This window comes from Phycodurus eques, chromosome 12 (assembly GCF_024500275.1).
Source record: "Phycodurus eques isolate BA_2022a chromosome 12, UOR_Pequ_1.1, whole genome shotgun sequence".
Taxonomy (NCBI): Eukaryota; Metazoa; Chordata; class Actinopteri; order Syngnathiformes; family Syngnathidae; genus Phycodurus; species Phycodurus eques.
Window position 1 is genome coordinate 26597816 of NC_084536.1, and position 17574 is coordinate 26615389.

The 17574-nt window shown below is 42.5% G+C and overlaps 1 protein-coding gene across 4 annotated transcripts in view; it reads left to right on the plus strand.

Annotated features, from left to right (window-relative positions):
* Positions 1 to 17574, plus strand: part of pomgnt2 (protein O-linked mannose N-acetylglucosaminyltransferase 2 (beta 1,4-)) — a 36648-nt gene that overhangs the window by 6360 nt on the left and 12714 nt on the right. The window contains exon 2 of one of the 4 annotated variants that reach the window (XM_061692250.1): positions 5804 to 6112. The exons of 2 other annotated variants lie outside the window; for them this stretch is intronic. The gene's annotated coding sequence lies outside the window, so the exon portion shown is untranslated. Of the gene's footprint in view, positions 1 to 5803; positions 6113 to 13030; positions 13396 to 17574 lie in introns of those variants that run through there. One more of the 4 variants, XM_061692252.1, reaches the window with a different exon arrangement.

Genomic DNA, 17574 nt, shown 5'->3' on the forward strand with positions numbered 1-17574 from the left:
TTTTAGCGCATTTCATACACAAGATAACTCAATGTGCTTTACATGATTAAAAACATTTAAAAACAAAGAAAAAAAAACAGCTTATAAACATTTAAAACGAAAAAAAATAAAAGTACAATTAAAACAGCATACAGTACAAGAAATATCATTTAAAAGGGGAAATGCTCTAAAAAGCATGAGAAAAAAGAAGAGTTTTTATCCTGGACTTAAAAACATTCCCACTTGGGGCTTACGTCACTTCTGTTGGCAACTTATTCAATTTGTGTGCAGCATAAAAGAAAATGCTGCTTCACCATGTTTGCTTTGGACACTGTGCTCCACTATTTGACCTGAGTGTGTCGATCTCAGAGCCCTATGGGGTTTATATTCTATTAGCATTTCATTCATCTATTCAGGACCTAAACCGTTTAGTGAGTTATAAACCAGTAGCAGAACTTTAAAATCTATTCTAAAGCTGACCGGAAGCCAGTGTAAAGACTCTAAAGAGAATTGGAGTAATATGTTCTGACCTCTTTGTTCTGGTCAGAACCTGAGCTGCAGCATTCTGAATGAGCTGCATCTGTTTAATGCTCTTTTTGGGGAGTCCAGTCAGAAGACCATTACAATAAGTCAAGTCTACTTGAGATAAAAGCATGGATGAGCTTCTCCTGGTCTGCTTGACACATGCAAGCCTTCACTCTGGATATGTTCTTCAGATGGTAAAAGGCAGTTTTAGTCATTGATTTGATATGACTCTTGAAAGTCAGGTCGGAATCTATCAGAACACCAAGGTTTCGGACTTGGTCTTTGATTTTTAAAGAGAGTGACTCCAGGTATTTACTAACAGCAATCCTCTTCTCTTTGTTGCCAAAAACAATTATCACAGTTTTATTGTGCTTTAATTGAAGAAGATTTTGGCTCATCCAGTTATCTGTTTTATTGATTAACAGTGACACAAACACCTCAATTGAACTGTAGTCATCTGGAGACACTGCTAGATATAACTGTGCTTCATCTGCATAATGGGTAACCAAGGGTAGCATATACAGGCTGAACAGGAGCGGTCCAAAAACTGACCCTTGAGGGACCCCATAGGTCATTGCCATTCGATGAGATTGAACACTTCCAATGGTTACAAAATAACTCCTTTCCTCCATGTAGGACCTGAACCATTTAAGGACTGTTCCATTTAGTTCTACCCACGTTTCCAACCTGTTCAGCAGTATATTATGAACTACCGTATCAAAAGCCCCACTGAGGTCCAACAAGCCCAGAATTGACACATTTCCCGAGTCAGTATTCAACCTTATATCATTTAGCTGCTGAACTGTTTTCTCGACAGTTTTTTGGTCAACTGTATTAAATTCTGACATGGTAACAGAGTTTTTCCTGGGTGGCTTCAGATGTAGTATCATTTTATCATTTTGCTGATTTGTGATAATATTGAACCTGATGGGTTGTATTTTTTCACGAAAATAACAAGCAAATTCATTGCATTTATCTGCTCTTAGGAGTTATGTAGCTATCTGTTTCGGCGGGGTTGTGAGCTTGTCAACCACAGCAAACAAGAGTGCGAGTATTGTTGAAGTTCTTACTGATGATTACAGAAAAGTGTTGCTATCTAGCCCTGACTAACTCTTGGTTAAAATTACAAAGACTTTGTCTGTGGCGATCATAGTTAATTTGGAGTTCAGTTTTTCTCCACTTACGTTCTGCTTTCCTACACTTTGATTTAGAGGTATTGACCATCATTGTACTCCTTCACGGTGTTCTTTGTCGCCTCAAGATTGTCTTAGTTTTAATAGGGGCGACAGCATTCATGACATTTGAGATTTTACAGGTGAAATTATCCAAAAGTTCATCTGTCTCAGCATTCACTGTTTGTGGCACAGCACTGGGCTCCATAAACTTAGTCTCGGTACTCTCATTTATGTACCTTTTCTTAATAGACATAGAGGTTGTCTGAACTTTTGGAAGAATCTGTAATTCAAAAAATACAAAAAAAAATGGTCAGAAATAGCCATATCCTTAATGTCAGTTGATAGAATTTCAATATCCTTAGAGATGACCAGGTCTAAGATGTGACCTTGAGTGTGGGTTGGAGTCTTAATATGTTGAGTGAGGTCAAATGTGTCTTGCATAACAGAGTTCTTTAGATTTTTTTTCCATGTTGTTGTCAAAATGAATGTTAGTCTCCCGTTATGACACAATAGTTGTAGTAAGTACAAATAACTGACAGTAGTTCTGAAAAGTCCTCCATAAATTTTCTATTGTATCTTGGAGGCCTATAAATTCTTAAAACAATAACCTTTGGGTCAACCTTTAACTAAAAAACAGAGATATTCAAAAGAGCTAAAATCACCCGGTATAATTTCTTTACACTGAAGTAATGACTTAAAAATAACAGCAATACCACTGTCTTTTTTCACTATTCGACACTTGTTCATATCATTAAAATTTGCTGGTGTTGCCTCATTTAATTTGGTATTACATCAACTTTCTGTTAACCACGTTTCATTTTGTAGCAAAAAAGTCCAGATCATAGGTTGTTATGATGTCATTAATCAGCATCGATTTATTACCCAGTGACCTTATATTGAAAAGAGCTAGTCTCACAGAGATAACTGGAGTCAATGGTTTGATAGGTTCACATTTTTTTTAGTTCAACTTTTTTGGTGCCATAGTTCTTTGACCACCTTTCTGTCCATTGTAAATTACAGGGATAAAACATGCCTGATCTCCATAGGGGTCTGACTTATTCTGGAAAATATGTCAGTCAGATTCGCAGATAAGGTTCTTCAAGGGTGGAGGAGGGGCCCTTCGCATCTTAGTGGACGGTGGTTTCAGGCGAGGGGGGATGGGAGGTAGGTCTTGGCGTGGTGTGCGTTGGATTCCAATATTGACAATAGTCTTCATCATGTCCGTCACACCTAGCAGAGAATTTAGGCTAGTAGAGAGTGAGTTTTGCGCCAATGGGGCAGGGAGGGTTGTGGGAGATTCAAGGTGTGGCTAATCTCATTTGTCATTCGCTCCTCCGATTGTTTGGATGATGCTGATCAATCCGTCTGCGCCTCGTGTCGCCTTATCTCCTGTTCCTCTGATTGTTTGGGAACAACAGCATCTTTTTGTCCTTCAGCCGTGTCACCAAGGCCAGTGTTTTCTTTTTGGGCCGCTGAATGACGTACACAGTAGAAAATGTTGGCAGCCAGTAATTTAACCCCTTGTCTATTTAGACAGAAACCGTGTGCCTTGTAAAGATGGTGCAGTACACACTTCTTTGAGCCACTTATTTAATTGACTGAGACTAGAGAAACATTCATCTCCAAATCGTACAAGTGGGAGAGGTCCACTAATAAAAACTTCAACATCCAAACATTGCACTTTTGTTCGGAGAGCAATGAAATCTCACTTCAGTACCTCTGATTGCTCCTTGAGAACATAGGGCCCCTGTGAATATAATGACATATTTCTCAGTTGGGTGCTGATTGGTTTTCTGCAGGATTTTTTTTAGAGATATCACACCATGTAATTGGTAAGTGTTCTCACTGCAAAAAAAATTCACATCCTTGACAGCTCCATCACCAACTATTAACATTTGAGGTGTCTTTTTTTTTTCTTGTGTAATTTAGTTTCATACCTTTCAGGAGTGGTGGAGGATGAGCATTCTTGGCCAGGGTCTTGTAAAAGTTGCTCAAATCTATTTGTAAGTCTGATGTCAATGTATTGCATTGACTTGTGTCCTCTTCTCTTGCCCTTCGCGGTAGCTACTGTCCAAGGCCGCTCACTCGGGTTTGAAGCAGCCCGCAACGCAGGCCAGCCGGATTCCTCGGTAATCTGCTGGTGTTGTGTCCTCCCTTTTCGATGTTGTCCCATATCTTTGGGCTTTGCTCCCAGAAAATTCCCGGGAAAACTATTGGCTGGTCCATTACCGTTTCCACAGACCACATCCGTCCTCTTTGTTGAGATAAGTGGCTGTCTGTTGGCACACTTCTGCTCACTATTTTGAGAGATCGGTAGAGTGGTTTAATTCCCCGACTGTCCATTTACATGCACATACACTTCAAGACGGTGGATTTTCGTTTCCAGGATTAACATCCTCTGCAGCAGTCCGTGATAGTCCTCAGTGGTAAAGGGAGACATCTTGATTGCTGGTCTTGTTGCTAATAGCAGGCTTGTGCTAGTTAGCAGGCCATGCGCACGCAATGGTGAAAGGGTATCAGAAAATATTGGAATATAGCAACTGTATCTACAAAAAAAGTGTAGTCCCACAGGTTGAAAAATATCAAGGAGTCGCTGCTTCTAATTTAGTTTGAAGAAAAACAAGCTTATCAGCAAGAAAAATGTAAACAGAAGTGAAGCAAGCAGAGCGAGCAAAAAAGTGTCTTCACTGTACGAGAGCGAGAGAGAATAGGAAATGTCAGCAGCTGCACAAAAGCAGTGAGCAAGAACTTTGGATACCCAAGGAAGCTGGATTACAATGGATTTCTCACATTTACTACAAGACTGTCGAGCATCTTTTGGAAGACTGTATTCTTTATTGGAACATCACATTATCTACTAGGATCAACGATTACGGAGTTTACCCTCTTCTGAACTGTAAGTACAACGATTTCTTTGGCGAGGCCGCCATCTTCTGGACTTCAGTGAACAGCCCTGCACCGTACTTTCTTGTGGTTTGTCTTCTGTTTTATTATATGGCGGCTTAGGTTGTAAAACTATATGTTGCACATTGATATAATTTGAGAAACGAATTTGAAGGTCCCCTCCTGGAGCCGTCATTGTGGTGGAGGGGTTTGTGTGTCCCAATGATCCTAGGATTTAAGTTGTCTGGAGCCTAATGCCCCTGGTAGGGTCACCAATGACAAACAAGTCCTTGGTGAGGGACCAGATGAAGCATGACACAAAGAATCCCTTCAAATGAGAAAAATATTTGGACCTTGTTTTCCCTTTCCCGGATGTGGGTCACCGGGGCCCCCCTCTGTAGCCAAGCCTGGAGGTGGGGCTCGATGGTAAGCGCCTAGTGGCTTGGTCTGCACCAAGGGGGCCCGGCCGAGTACAGCCCGAAAAGGCAACGTGGGTTCCCCTTCCCATGGGCTCACCACCTGTGGGAGTGGCCAAATAGGTTGGGTGCAATATGAACAGGGCGGCGGCTGAAGGCGGGAACCTTGGTGGCCCGATCCTCGGCTACAGAAGTTAGCTCTAGGGATGTGGAACATCACTTTTCTGGCAGGGAAAGAGCCTGAGTTTGTGTGCGAGGTCAAGAAATTCCAACTGTGTCTGGCTCACCTCGACACACAGCTTGGACTTTGCATGCCTCTGCAGTCTTCTTTAGAGGGGTTGGACTCTCTTCCGCTCTGGAGTTGCCCACGGTGAGAGGTGTGGGTATACTGATATCCTCACGTCTCGGTACCTGTACATTGGGGTTCAACCCAGTCAAGGATAAGGTAGCCTCCCTCTGCCTTCGGGTGTGGGGATGGGTCCTGACAGTTTTTTGTGCGTATCAATCAAGTAGCAGTTCAGAGTACCCACCCTTTTTGGAGTATGCTGGAGAGCGCCCCTGTTGGGGACTCCCTTGTTCTTCTGGTGGATTTCAGGACTCACGTGGGCAATGAGGGTGAGACCTAGAAGGGTGTGATTGGGATTGGGAGGGAGGTTTGGTCCACATTGCTGGCAATAAGTTGAATGTTTCCAGTGAGAGTTGGACCCCCGCCAAGACTGCCCTTTGTCATCGATTCTATTCATTGCCTTCATGGAGAGAATTTCTAGGGGCAGCCAAGGCGTTGAGGGGTCCGGTTTGGTGACGTCAGTATTATGCTTTTTGCAGATGATGTGGTTCTGGTCGCTTCGTCAAGCCCTGATCTTCAAGTCTCGTTTGAAGCGGTTTGCAGCCGATTGTGAAGCGGCTGGGATGAAAATCAGACGCCTTGGGATTCCCCTGGAAGAGCTGGACGAAGTGGATGGGCTTCCCTGCTTAAGTTGCTGCCCCCGCGACCCAACCTCAGCGAAGCGGAAGAAAATGGACGGATAGATAAAATTGAAGGTTTTTTGAAAAAAGTATTTTCTACAGAATTGGTTCAATTTATTTATTTATTCAATCAAGATTTTATTTGTCTGTGTTTTGTATTTTCTTCTGGTGAGTTGTTTATTTTTTTCAAACTACTAGAATTTCATTACTAAAGCTGCTTTTAAATTTCATGTCTTTGTGTCAGTCTATTTACTCATAAGTTACAGTTACATGGTATTTTTCAAAAGTTGGTAATTGGGGAATATTGACTTTAAAACCCAAACGAATAGAATAAAATGAGTCTAGGCACCATTTTACATGGGGATTAGATGGGCTACAGAAGAAACATAAAATGACTTTCAGCCTCCCTCAGTCTGGGGCTCCTCACAAGATTTTACCTCATGGCATATCAGTGACCATAAGAAAAGTGTGGCATTAGCCCTGAACTACACGCTAGGAGCTTGTTAATAGTCTCAAGGCAGCTGGCACCACAGTCACCAAGAAAACCATTGGTAACACACTACACTCTAATGGATTAAAATCCTGCAGTGCCTGTAAGGTCCCCCTGCTCAAGTACAGGCCTGTCTGAAGTTTGCCAATGAACACCTGAATGATCGGGAGAAGGTGATGCAGTCAGATGAAAACAAGATCAAGCTGGTCGGTATTGTAGCGTATATTGGTTTGCGTATAAGATGATTCTGACTCTGAAACACTGCTCTCGAGTCCTCCGTGTTTAACTCACTGCGTTCATTGCAGCAGTCACCTCCTGCCACTCGCGTTTCGTTTGATTTGTTGTGGCACTTCCACAGCCACCAAAAAACACACCTTGCTTCCACCTCACCAATAAGCATGTCAACTTCAGTCGCCAGGAATTGTCTTTTTTTCTCCGAATTGTTTCTGTCGTCACCATAATTCACCCATCACAATACATGTCAGCATGTCTCATTCATAATCAGGAGTTGATTTTGCTTCGGGATCCATGTGCACTTTTTCCTAAGTGGAACTGTGACTTGTCAAGGAAAATTCCCTACAGGTATGCATACACAGAAATTCTCCAAAGGTGTGCGTACACACAGTTTGATGGGTTTTGGGTTGTACACAATTTTCAACTTTTGAGCATACACGCAAACTTTTGGCTGGAATCCTACGCACTCTATGATGAGTAAGGTCCCAGTTTCACGCTGAGAACAAACTAATCGTCAGATGTACATCAAACTTGACAAAAAACAAGAATAACAATAGTTTATAACGTCGTTATACCTGTCACTCGTGTCAAAATCCTATAAATGTGTGATATTGGATGCCGAAATCGAGGAACATTTTGATATTTGTAGGAAGTACAAAGAGTGGAAGGAAAAGTGTGTTCATCTGCATTTATAATTGCCGAGCCAACTTGTCTCATCTGCAACGAGGTTGCAGCGAGGACGTGGGTTGCGCGGAGTGGTGGTGGTTGCTTGGAGTGGAGGTTCACCACCGCATGAGTGTATCATGGCGATCCTGCGCCGTCCAGTCACACCGGGGACCACCACCGCGTAACTGGTTGGAAGTCGAGTCCGTCGACCGCTGAGCTAAAAGCCTGGGCTGGGTGTTGATTGGGTGGGGTCCTCAGCCTCCGTGGTGCGGGCACAGCAATTACAGGACACTTCTGTCAGTCTTTGTGCATGTAAAACGGTGTCAATTCACTTGCATGTCCGCAGGCACACACCCTTGGGAGTCTTTCACTGGGTGTGGGGCCACACACTTATTGCGACAAATAACTCATGAATATGCAAATCGCTTGTGTATCCCCTCACTTATACTCTCGTCCTGTAGACTTTTATAATTTACATAGTTAATCCACCACACTTCAGTTGTACAGCCGGGTTCGCGACCCTTGTCCTGCATGCTTCTTCTCCTGTCCTTGTCCTGTTCTATCTTGTCCTGTCTTTCCCTCACAGGGTGTAGCACTAGAGCCCCATGCAACACTGTTGTTGTTTCATTGTTGTAGATAATGTAATGACTTACTTCTCTCATCCTGTTTACAATTAGTGCTTTGTCTTTTGTCTTAGTTTCTCTCTCCCCTCGAGAAACTTTGTTCTGTTCGACTGATTGACTCTGATTCTCAATAAACTTCAATTATAATACTAAGAAACCACAGCGGAAGCTTACAAACTCCACTGTGACATAGTAAAACTGTTCCGGCATAAAAGGGATACAGATCTTCCATTCTTGCTTGACCTAACAGCCGAACGGGACAAAAAATAAAAATAAAATAAAAGCCCGGGCTGCCAGCTCATCACACAGCCTCGCTTGTTCCCATTACATGAGGAGCATGTCTCGCCCGATCAATTGCAAAGCGACGCTCAGACAGGCAAGGGGCGTTCGAAGTGATGCTGATGTGTCCTGTAATTCCCATTAGTTAATATCACTATTTTTTATTGGGTGATTATTTATTGCACATCCCTCATCAACAGTTACAGCTAGCGCAGCCGCCATTTTGCAGAAAGTACTTCCCCCATTAAACGGTGATTCTGCATTTGGGTCACTTGGGGAGTCACATGGGAAAGTCAGCCAATCAGTGTATTTCTTCTGACGTCCCGTCACATGGGTTACTCGGCCAGTCAGGTGCTTAGATACTCTAACACGGAAGTGAAGGGAGCGCTATAGCAGCTTCCCCCCCCCATTGCGCTTGTAGCAGCCCGGCTCATTATCGTGCCTTGGCAAACGTCAGCTGGTGGGCTGCTAGTTGCCGACCTCTCGTGTAGATGAATAAATGAAGGACACATTAAACCACTTCTTTTATTTTATTTGTTTCATGTTTAGTATTTTGTTTGCAATAAAATATTGAACATGCAGCGCTTTTCCGGTTTCGTCTCTCAGCCATGACACCCTCTCCATTTGCAACATTATGCTACCACACTGGAAAAAAAGTCCTTAACTTGATCATCACTTGCACATGATTCAAATGAGGTAAAGTGATGGAAACCTCAAAAATAATAAAATTATATTAAGTAAATTCAAATGACTTTTCATTGTAGTAGCAGTAACACTGTCGATGGGCTGCAATTGTTGATTTAAAAAAAAATAAAAAATAAAAATAATAAAAAAAAGTTTTTTTTACTTATCAAGGCAAATTCCCTACAGGTGTGCATGCACATGGTTTGATAAGATTTTTTGGGAGTCGTACACCCTTTTCAGCTTTTGTGCGTATGTAGACTTTGAGTACGAATCCTACGCACTCTTTGATAAGTAACACCCAGATCAGATCTGTATGACACTTCCTGGGGAATCCTGGGATGATCGAGTGCAGGAGTATTCAACTAATAATTTAAAAGGTCCAGATCGAGAACATTTCTTGAAGCAAAGGTCCGGGAGATCATTTTGTCTATTTTTTGTGATATATATTTTTAAGTAGCCTGCCTATAGTATTGTTATATGTGCTCATTTTACATACCCTGGCAGAATTTCTGAAATATTATTTTTAATATGACCAATGACTTCAATAATGACCATCTCATTCTTTAAGATTTAGTTAATGATTGTGCTTTTCTGCAATGCCTTACAATGAATCCCACTAAAAATAAAATATAGTGTCTTCTTCATTTTTCTTTCAAGAATTTTACACATCTTACAAATTCTGCCAAGAGTAATCAAACATATGAGCTCAAACCTCCAGTGTAATGTTCTCTCATTTACTAAATAAAAGTAGGGCTGCATTTCATAATAAGAGAAAGTAAATAAAAAGAGAAAGTTATACGTGTTTAAATAAAGTGCTTAACCTTTCCTCTTTTCTGTTTGGCATCTTGACACACGAGTGAAGTCTCAATGTTACATATTTGAATTTAACAAATCTTAACAACTGAACCGTTTAAGTGGTTATGTTTGTTCAAAACCTTTGTTTTGTTTCAGAATGGTGTTTCACGTATATGTACTTTGAAGAAGCTCTCCCAGTGGTAACTTCCCACTGAAAACTTTGAAAAGTATAAACAAAAATAACTCTGGCCGTTCCATTTTAAGCATAATTTGTTCCAAATGTTTCTTGCTTTACCGGTCATTTTCTGATCTTTCTCTCTCTGCCTTTAACTCACCTTCTATGCTGAGTCTCTTATCACGCTCCCTTTCTACATTTCTCCTCCTCTGCCTGGTCTGTGCGCAGTCAGTGAATACGCCTGAGATATAGATTTGATTGGCTGAAGAGGGGTGCTGAACTCGCATGTGATTGGTTGTTATGGTTCGCCACTACCGTAAAGCCTGTAATGCTGCTCCGCTTAAAATAGAAACACCCTGTATGTCTTGAATCATTACATTTCTTTTTTTTGCTGTGGTTTGGGTCCGTTTGGGACTGATTCTGGGTCCGGACCCAGACTGCGGTCCGCTAGTTATAGACCATTGGTCTAGTGATGCTCTAGTGTCCCCCGGAAGTGGACTTTTTCTGCGATACTTAAGGGATTATTTTTAATCATTTTTTGAAATAGGGTCTAATTGCAGGCATATTGTAGCTACATGCAGATTTGTAATAAATTTTATTTTCAGATGCAACTTAAGAACTTTCCTGGGTGAAATCCTGGGACAGTTTACTTTCTCCCAGAAGTAGACTGTTTGCGAGATAACAAATATTATTTTATGTAATAATTTTAAAGCATTGATGTCCATGTATTATTTGTAAGGCTTTTAAAGTTGGCAGTCGCAGCGCACTGATGGCATGTTACTGTAATGCATCGTATTAACCATTTTTGTGGCATCTGGCTTGACTATGTCTTTTCGACTGGAGGATACCCTGACCACAGTAATTAATTGCCAAGTTTATGTGAGATGAGGTTTTGAATCACCATTCAATTAGTCATTTACATCCTCACATCTACAGGAAGAGTTGTTGTTGTTGTGGACGACTGGGCAAGCCAAATACCATGTCCACACATGCGATTTTTCTTGATATCAACCTAAATTAATTGATGGCACATAAAGCGGTCCAATATCGTAATGATTTTTGTTTATGCTACAGAGGTTTTAACATATTTCTGACAATAATAAAGTCAGCCATCATTTTGAAAGACTTATTTTTACCCCTAAAAATGATTTCTAAACATTGTCTCTTTAAGCTATTGTATGGTACCTTGATGTTCTAACTAATTATGGTGGTACTTGGCTGTAGTGGGAGAAAGTCACAACAAGTTTTTACCTTAAAGTTTCAAGCAAGTCACATGACTGGCAAAAATCAAACGAGTCCTAACAAAATTTTAAGCAAGTCACCTCAAGTCATCACTTGGGTTAAGAAAGTCTAAGTCAAGTCTTCAGACAATTTTGCTCTGTCACAATATATTGGTTATAATTAGGGGTGCGCGGTATAGACGGTAAAAATTTGGCCTACAGTCAGTGGTTTGTCAGTCAGTTGATTAAGACAAATATGAAAAAACAAAAATGAAATATAATACAAATATTTCAAGAGCAACTAACATTACCCTGTGCTGCTGCTGTTTGCTGTTTGTCACTTCTCGACTCGTTTCGCTAATTGCCAAACCCCGCACACTGCACAACAGTTCAATTGGGTTCAGCAGCGGCGCTCGGTGTGCGGTGAGCTTAACTATTCAAGAGAATCCTTCGATCTATTTTCTACCTTTATCCCTTTTATGGGCATGGGTGAGCTGGAGCCTAAATATCCCAAAAACTATTTTCGCTGCGAAAATGCAGCCCTCCTTGTTTCCCTGTGTATATCGTCAATAGAGAACAACAATTGCTCGCTCTAACATATTTAATATTGAATCGTGACTACAACAGAGTAAATTTAGGCTCTAAGCGCGCAGTCATTGCATCATCAGTGTGTATACTCTCCACCTCAGGTTGTTGTGAGGGGAATGTTGAGCCATAATTACTGGTTGCCATTCACGGTGTTCCAAATTATTCTGCAAATTATATTTTTCTCTGATTTTCCTAAACTGACAATGCAAATTAAAATCTGTATATTTTTCAAGTCATTAACCGTTAGAGTAAAATACAAATGCATTTGAAATAAAAACCTCCAAATGGTAACAGTATTTTTTTCAAAAATAAAAAACGGAAAATGTGACGATCGATGATCGTGTGATATTGAATTGGACCCAAAAGCAGGCGGAAGTGGAGGAAGTAACTGAGAATGGTTATTGAAGGATATCTCGTAGGCTGGATGTTCGAGGACTGAGGGTGGTTGGCCGAAGCAGGGAACATGCAGGAAGTGGGGGCTCGGGCAAGAGGAAGTGCTTGGGACAGACGGGGAGGCAGGTGACACGGAGGGAGCACAGGAGGAGGAGAAAAACACTGTAGCGGACATGCTTCCCGCAAACTGAGGTGACACAATGACTCCCCACGGCTTGATAAACGGCATTCTTCGAAGCCGCCCTGCTGTGAGACTTCACCAACAAGATGCCTAGTGGACCCTAAAGTAATAAGCAGGTCCCCTCGAAATCTTGGCTTACAGTCATCAAAGAGTCCTTTTCTTCATTTGAACTGGCAGCAGCCCAGGAGGGGACCGATCGACGATGAAATGCAAATTACAGCAAGAACCAATATACTTAATATTCAAACGTGCATGCAAGGCGCCACCCACTGGCTTTTGAGAGTACTGCAACCCGTGAACTCTCATTTGATGTTTAATGAAGGATAATTGTCTGTTTTGAAATTTCACGAACTCTGCAGAAATATTCCAAATGTATGCCTTGATGTCTGTGTCAGTGTGTCAACTTTACAAGCGCAATTGCAGAGTTTTGAGAAGCGTTTGTCTTGATTTGACTCCAAGCAGCATGAAATGTGATTTGAACCATAAGCAGTTGATTTGCCAAAACTAAAGTATAAACAGACATTCTATGTGCTTGACCTTTGAGTAAAGAGAGTTGAGGTTGTTTTATATTAATATATGATTTTAAACCCATATTATGAAATTTTGTAGACCAAACTCAAGCTGATGGGTGTGGTCTTGTCTGGTCCTCGGTCGTATTCGACACGCCCCCGGGGTATTTAACTCTTAACTCCTTCTCTCGCGCTCTTGTGTTTTTTTCTCTCCCTCTGGCTTCTTAGCTCTTGTTCTGGCTGGCAGCTCCCCAGCCACGAGGCGGCCGTGGGCCACCCCTGCCCTCTCTTTGTTTGGGCACACGGCTCGGTAACCGCGGACCTTGGGGATGGAGATTAGGCGGCTCCCTAGCCTCCGTGGACCCCCGCTGCTAAGCCTCCCGAACAGTTGCTGTTCAGGTTCCCAGCCATGCGTATAAGTTCTCTCGGATCCCGGAAAACAGGCAGGGGGAGAGATGGTCATATTCTCCCAAGGAGCCCTGACGAGCAACAATTTTTCATCGCTTTTTTTTGTTTTATTTTTCGACATTTTTTTCTTCTTCAACCAAATGCTCCATGCTATCTGAGACTCTCCCAGAGAGAGACCACTTCCAGAGGCCAGCTGATATACGGTCGTGAGTAGACACTGCAAGCGTTTGCCAGACTGTACAATATTAATGCCTAATAATTTCTGGGAAATTACTAGCTTCAGACAAAGTCTCAACTTTGTCCTCTCTCTCTCTCTCCCGTCCGCACTGAATGCAGTAAACGCTCATGTTTCCAACTTTAGTCCAACACCCGATGTTCTATTCCCTTTTTGTACGCCTATTTTCCTTCTTTTTATCATTATTAGTGTTATTTTCTTTCTTTAGTTAGACCCCTTTGTGTGTTTCCCTCTAGATCCCTTGTAGATGTCGTTAAATATACTATAAAATTCCAGTCTTGGTTGTATTTTGAGTTTAAGTCAACCTCTGTCATCTAGAACTCAAAATTTCATAAAATGTAGCAACCTTCAGATTACAAGACTGATAGGTTTCTCGTCACTTTCCCTAAATTTTATACATATAAAAAGTTATGCGGTTCCCCTTTACTAGATAAAATAGTTGATTTTAACGATTAAACTTAAAATTACGCTAAACCAGAAGTAATGCGGGTGTCTCTTCCGGCTTATTACTTTATCCTAAATTAATCAAGTTTTTAGTTAACCCTCAAATACACAATGGGGTAAGCACAATCGCGGCGAGTTGAGTAACTTTCAAGAATTGTCATGAGAGTTGGCTGGTGTACTATAGGTGTAAGTCAATATTCTGGCGCCGAACTCTTGGATCTGGCAGGCTTAAATACAGACAGTGATGAGGAACAGGTGCACAGGTGAGGGGGGGATGGAGGGGGTGACTGGAGATAGTGAGAGAGAGAGAGAGAGAGAGAGAGAGAGAGAGAGGGAGAGGGGAAGGTGAGGCACCAAGCGCCACCCAAGTTCCAAAAAGGCAACTGCAGGTGACAGAATATGAGAGTATCCCCAACCCCCCACCCCACGGACGCCTCCTGGCTTCTCAGTGTGCGCAGCATAAAAGTCCCTAATCTAGGAGTCATCCAGAATGAGTTTGCGAGAGACGTTGTCCAAGGGAATTCCGTGGAGTTTAAACACATGATTGACAAGGAGGTTACCGGTTTCGAAAGCAGAGGGCAATTTGGGAAGAGATTGTTTTGGCAAATATTTTTTTGACAGAATAAGTAAGGAACCAATCTTGTCTTTGTGGGTTTTTATTACAAAAAAGAAAGGTACTTGGAGAACCGGTCTGTTATGGTAAGGATGACGTTACCTTCAGATGGGGTAGGCCGGTGACGAAGTTCAGGGAAATGTGGGACCAAGGGTCGGAATGTGTAAGAGGCCCAGCAGACCAGCTGGGGGTTGATGTGAAGCCCTGCCTTGGGCACAGACAGAGCAGGCAAGGGCAAATTCCCGGGTGTCTTTAACTAGGCTGGGCCACCAGAAGTGTTGTTGAATGAACTGGATGGTGCGGGTGATTCCGGTAAGTAGGTAAGCTTAGAATTGTGGGCCCACTGGATGACGTCAGAGCGCGCGGAATTGGTCACGAACAGCTGATTAGAAGGTCCAGTCTTGGGATCCGGTTCTGACATCTAAGCCTCTTTAAGCACCCGTTCAATCTCCCACATGGCCGCCCCAACAAAGCAGGAGGCAGGAAGGATGGGCTCTGGTTCACTTGGTGTTGAAGGGGGGGAATGGAGGCGAGAGAGGCGCATCAGGCTTTCCGTTACGCGAACCAGGGCGGAAGGAGAGGCTGAAATTAAATCGGCTGAGGAATAGTGCCCAACGAGCTTGACGGGGATTCAACCGTTTAAAACCTCCTCAAGTTAACATGAATGCCGCATTGCTAAAGCTCACTGAACAAGTAAACAAAATGGGGAAAAAAAAACCTCATTATTCTTGAGGACTTCAACTAAGCTAACTCAACCACAAACTTCCTAAATACAAGCAGTACATCGACTGTCTTACCAGGGAAAATAACATTTTAGACCATTGCTGTACTATGCTAAATACCGCATACCGTGCCATACCTTGTGCAGCTCTGGGCTCGTCTGATCACTGCTTAATTCACTTAATACCGACATACAGGCAAGAACTTAAATGCGTGACCTACGTTGAAAACAGTGAAAAAGTGGACCAACGAAACAAAGATAGAACTTCAAAGGTGTTCAGACTGCAGACTGGAGTATCTTGGAAAATTCAGCTGGCAGCCTGGATGAATATACGGGCAGTCTACACTATATCAGTTTCTGTGAAGAGGTGTGTGTACCAACAAAGTCATTACACATGTTCAATAACAACAAGCCGTGGTTCACTTCCAAACTTAAGCAACTTGGCCAGGCTAAAGAGGACGCATATTGAAGTGGAGATGGGGCCCTGTATAATCACACGAGACACCAGCTGACTAAAGAAATTTACATTGGAAAGAGAAATTATGCAGTAAAGTTAGAAAAACAGTTTAACGCTAGCGACCCTAAATCAGTCTGGCATGCATTACAATCGCTAACAAATTACAAGCAACCAATCACCCAAACTGAGAACAATAAGACTAGCCAATGACTTGAACACCTTGTAATGCAGATTTGAAAAGGACACTTTCACACCCCACATCCACCCAGGCACACCACCGACCACCATCACACCTCTGACTTCTGTGTTGACCATCCGCGAACATGATGTGAGACGCGTCTTCAAACAACAAAAGATCAACAAAACAGCAGGCCCAGACCTTGTGTCCCCATCCTGCCTCAAAGTCTGCAAGGACCAGCTTGCTCCAGTCTTCACACAGATCTTCAATAGATCTCTGGAACTTTGTGAATTACCATCCTGTTTCAAACACTCCACCATCATCCCAGTCCCCAAGAAACCTGGAATCTCAGGTCTGAATGACTACAGTCCTGTTGCCATGACATCTGTGGCTACTTATTTGACCTTTATCGTTTATCTCCTTGACTGTTCTGAAAAATAGAGGCGTTTCTATTGGCCAGAAAATTTATTCAAGGTCAAAAATTCATTCATGACATTTGAGAATTTCTAGGTGAAATTATCCAAACGTTCATCAACTGTCTCAGCATTCACAGTTTGTGGCACAGCTATGGTCTCCATAAACTTGTGGCGGTACTCTCATTTATGTACCTTTTCTTAATAGACACAGAGTTTGTCAGAACGTTTGGGAGAATCTGTAAGAATACAGAAAAATGGTCAGAAATAGCCATATCTGTAATGTCAACTGATAGAATTTCAACATCCTTAGAGATGACCAGGTCTAAGATCTTGCATGTGGGTTGGAGAGAGGTCAAATGTGTCCAGTACAGCAGAGAGTTCTTGAGATGTTTTCCCCCATATTATTGTCAACATGAATGTTAATCACTGCCAGGCCTCTTTGTCAACATCCATCCATCCATTTTCTGAGCCGCTTCTCCTCACTAGGGTCGCGGGCGTGCTGGAGCCTATCCCAACTGTCATCGGGCAGGAGGCGGGGTACACCCTGAACTGGTTGCCAGCCAATCGCAGGGCACATAGAAACAAACAACCATTTGCACTCACAGTCATGCCTACGGGCAATTTAGAGTCTCCAATTAATGCATGTTTTTGGGATGTTGGAGGAAACCGGAGTGCCCAGAGAAAACCCACGCAGGCACGGGGAGAACATGCAAACTCCACACAGGCGGGGCCGGAGATTGAACCCGGGTCCTCAGAACTGTGAGGCTGACGCTCTAACCAGTCGGCCACCGTGCCGCCTTCTATGTTAACATGGATATTTGAATTCTTCAGCCTTCAATGGCAGTGTATGAGTTAGTCTCCCGTTATGACAAAATAGTTGTAGTCAGTACAAATAACAGAGCAGTTCTGAAAGAAATCCTCCATAAATTTTCCATTGTATCTTGCAGTTCTATAAATTATTAAAACAATAACCTTTGGGCCACCTTTAACTAAAAAAAACGGAGGTATTCAAAAGAGGTCAAATCACCCAGTATAAATGGGTTAGGGTTAGGCACTGAAATAATGACTTAAAAATAAGAGTGTAGCGAACATGCAAGCCGCAACTTTGAGGCGTCACAGAGACTCGCGACGACCTGAGAACCCCCATTCCTCCACGCTGCCCTGCTGTGAGATGGCGACTAGGACAATGCCTGTTGTAGTCAAGTGGACCTTAACCTAATTAGCAGCTTCCTGTCAAATCTTGATTCCTGTCTTCAAAAGACTCCTTCCCCGACCAAAAGATTGGAGGGACACTCCCTTCAAGCAGACTATGTGGTTAATA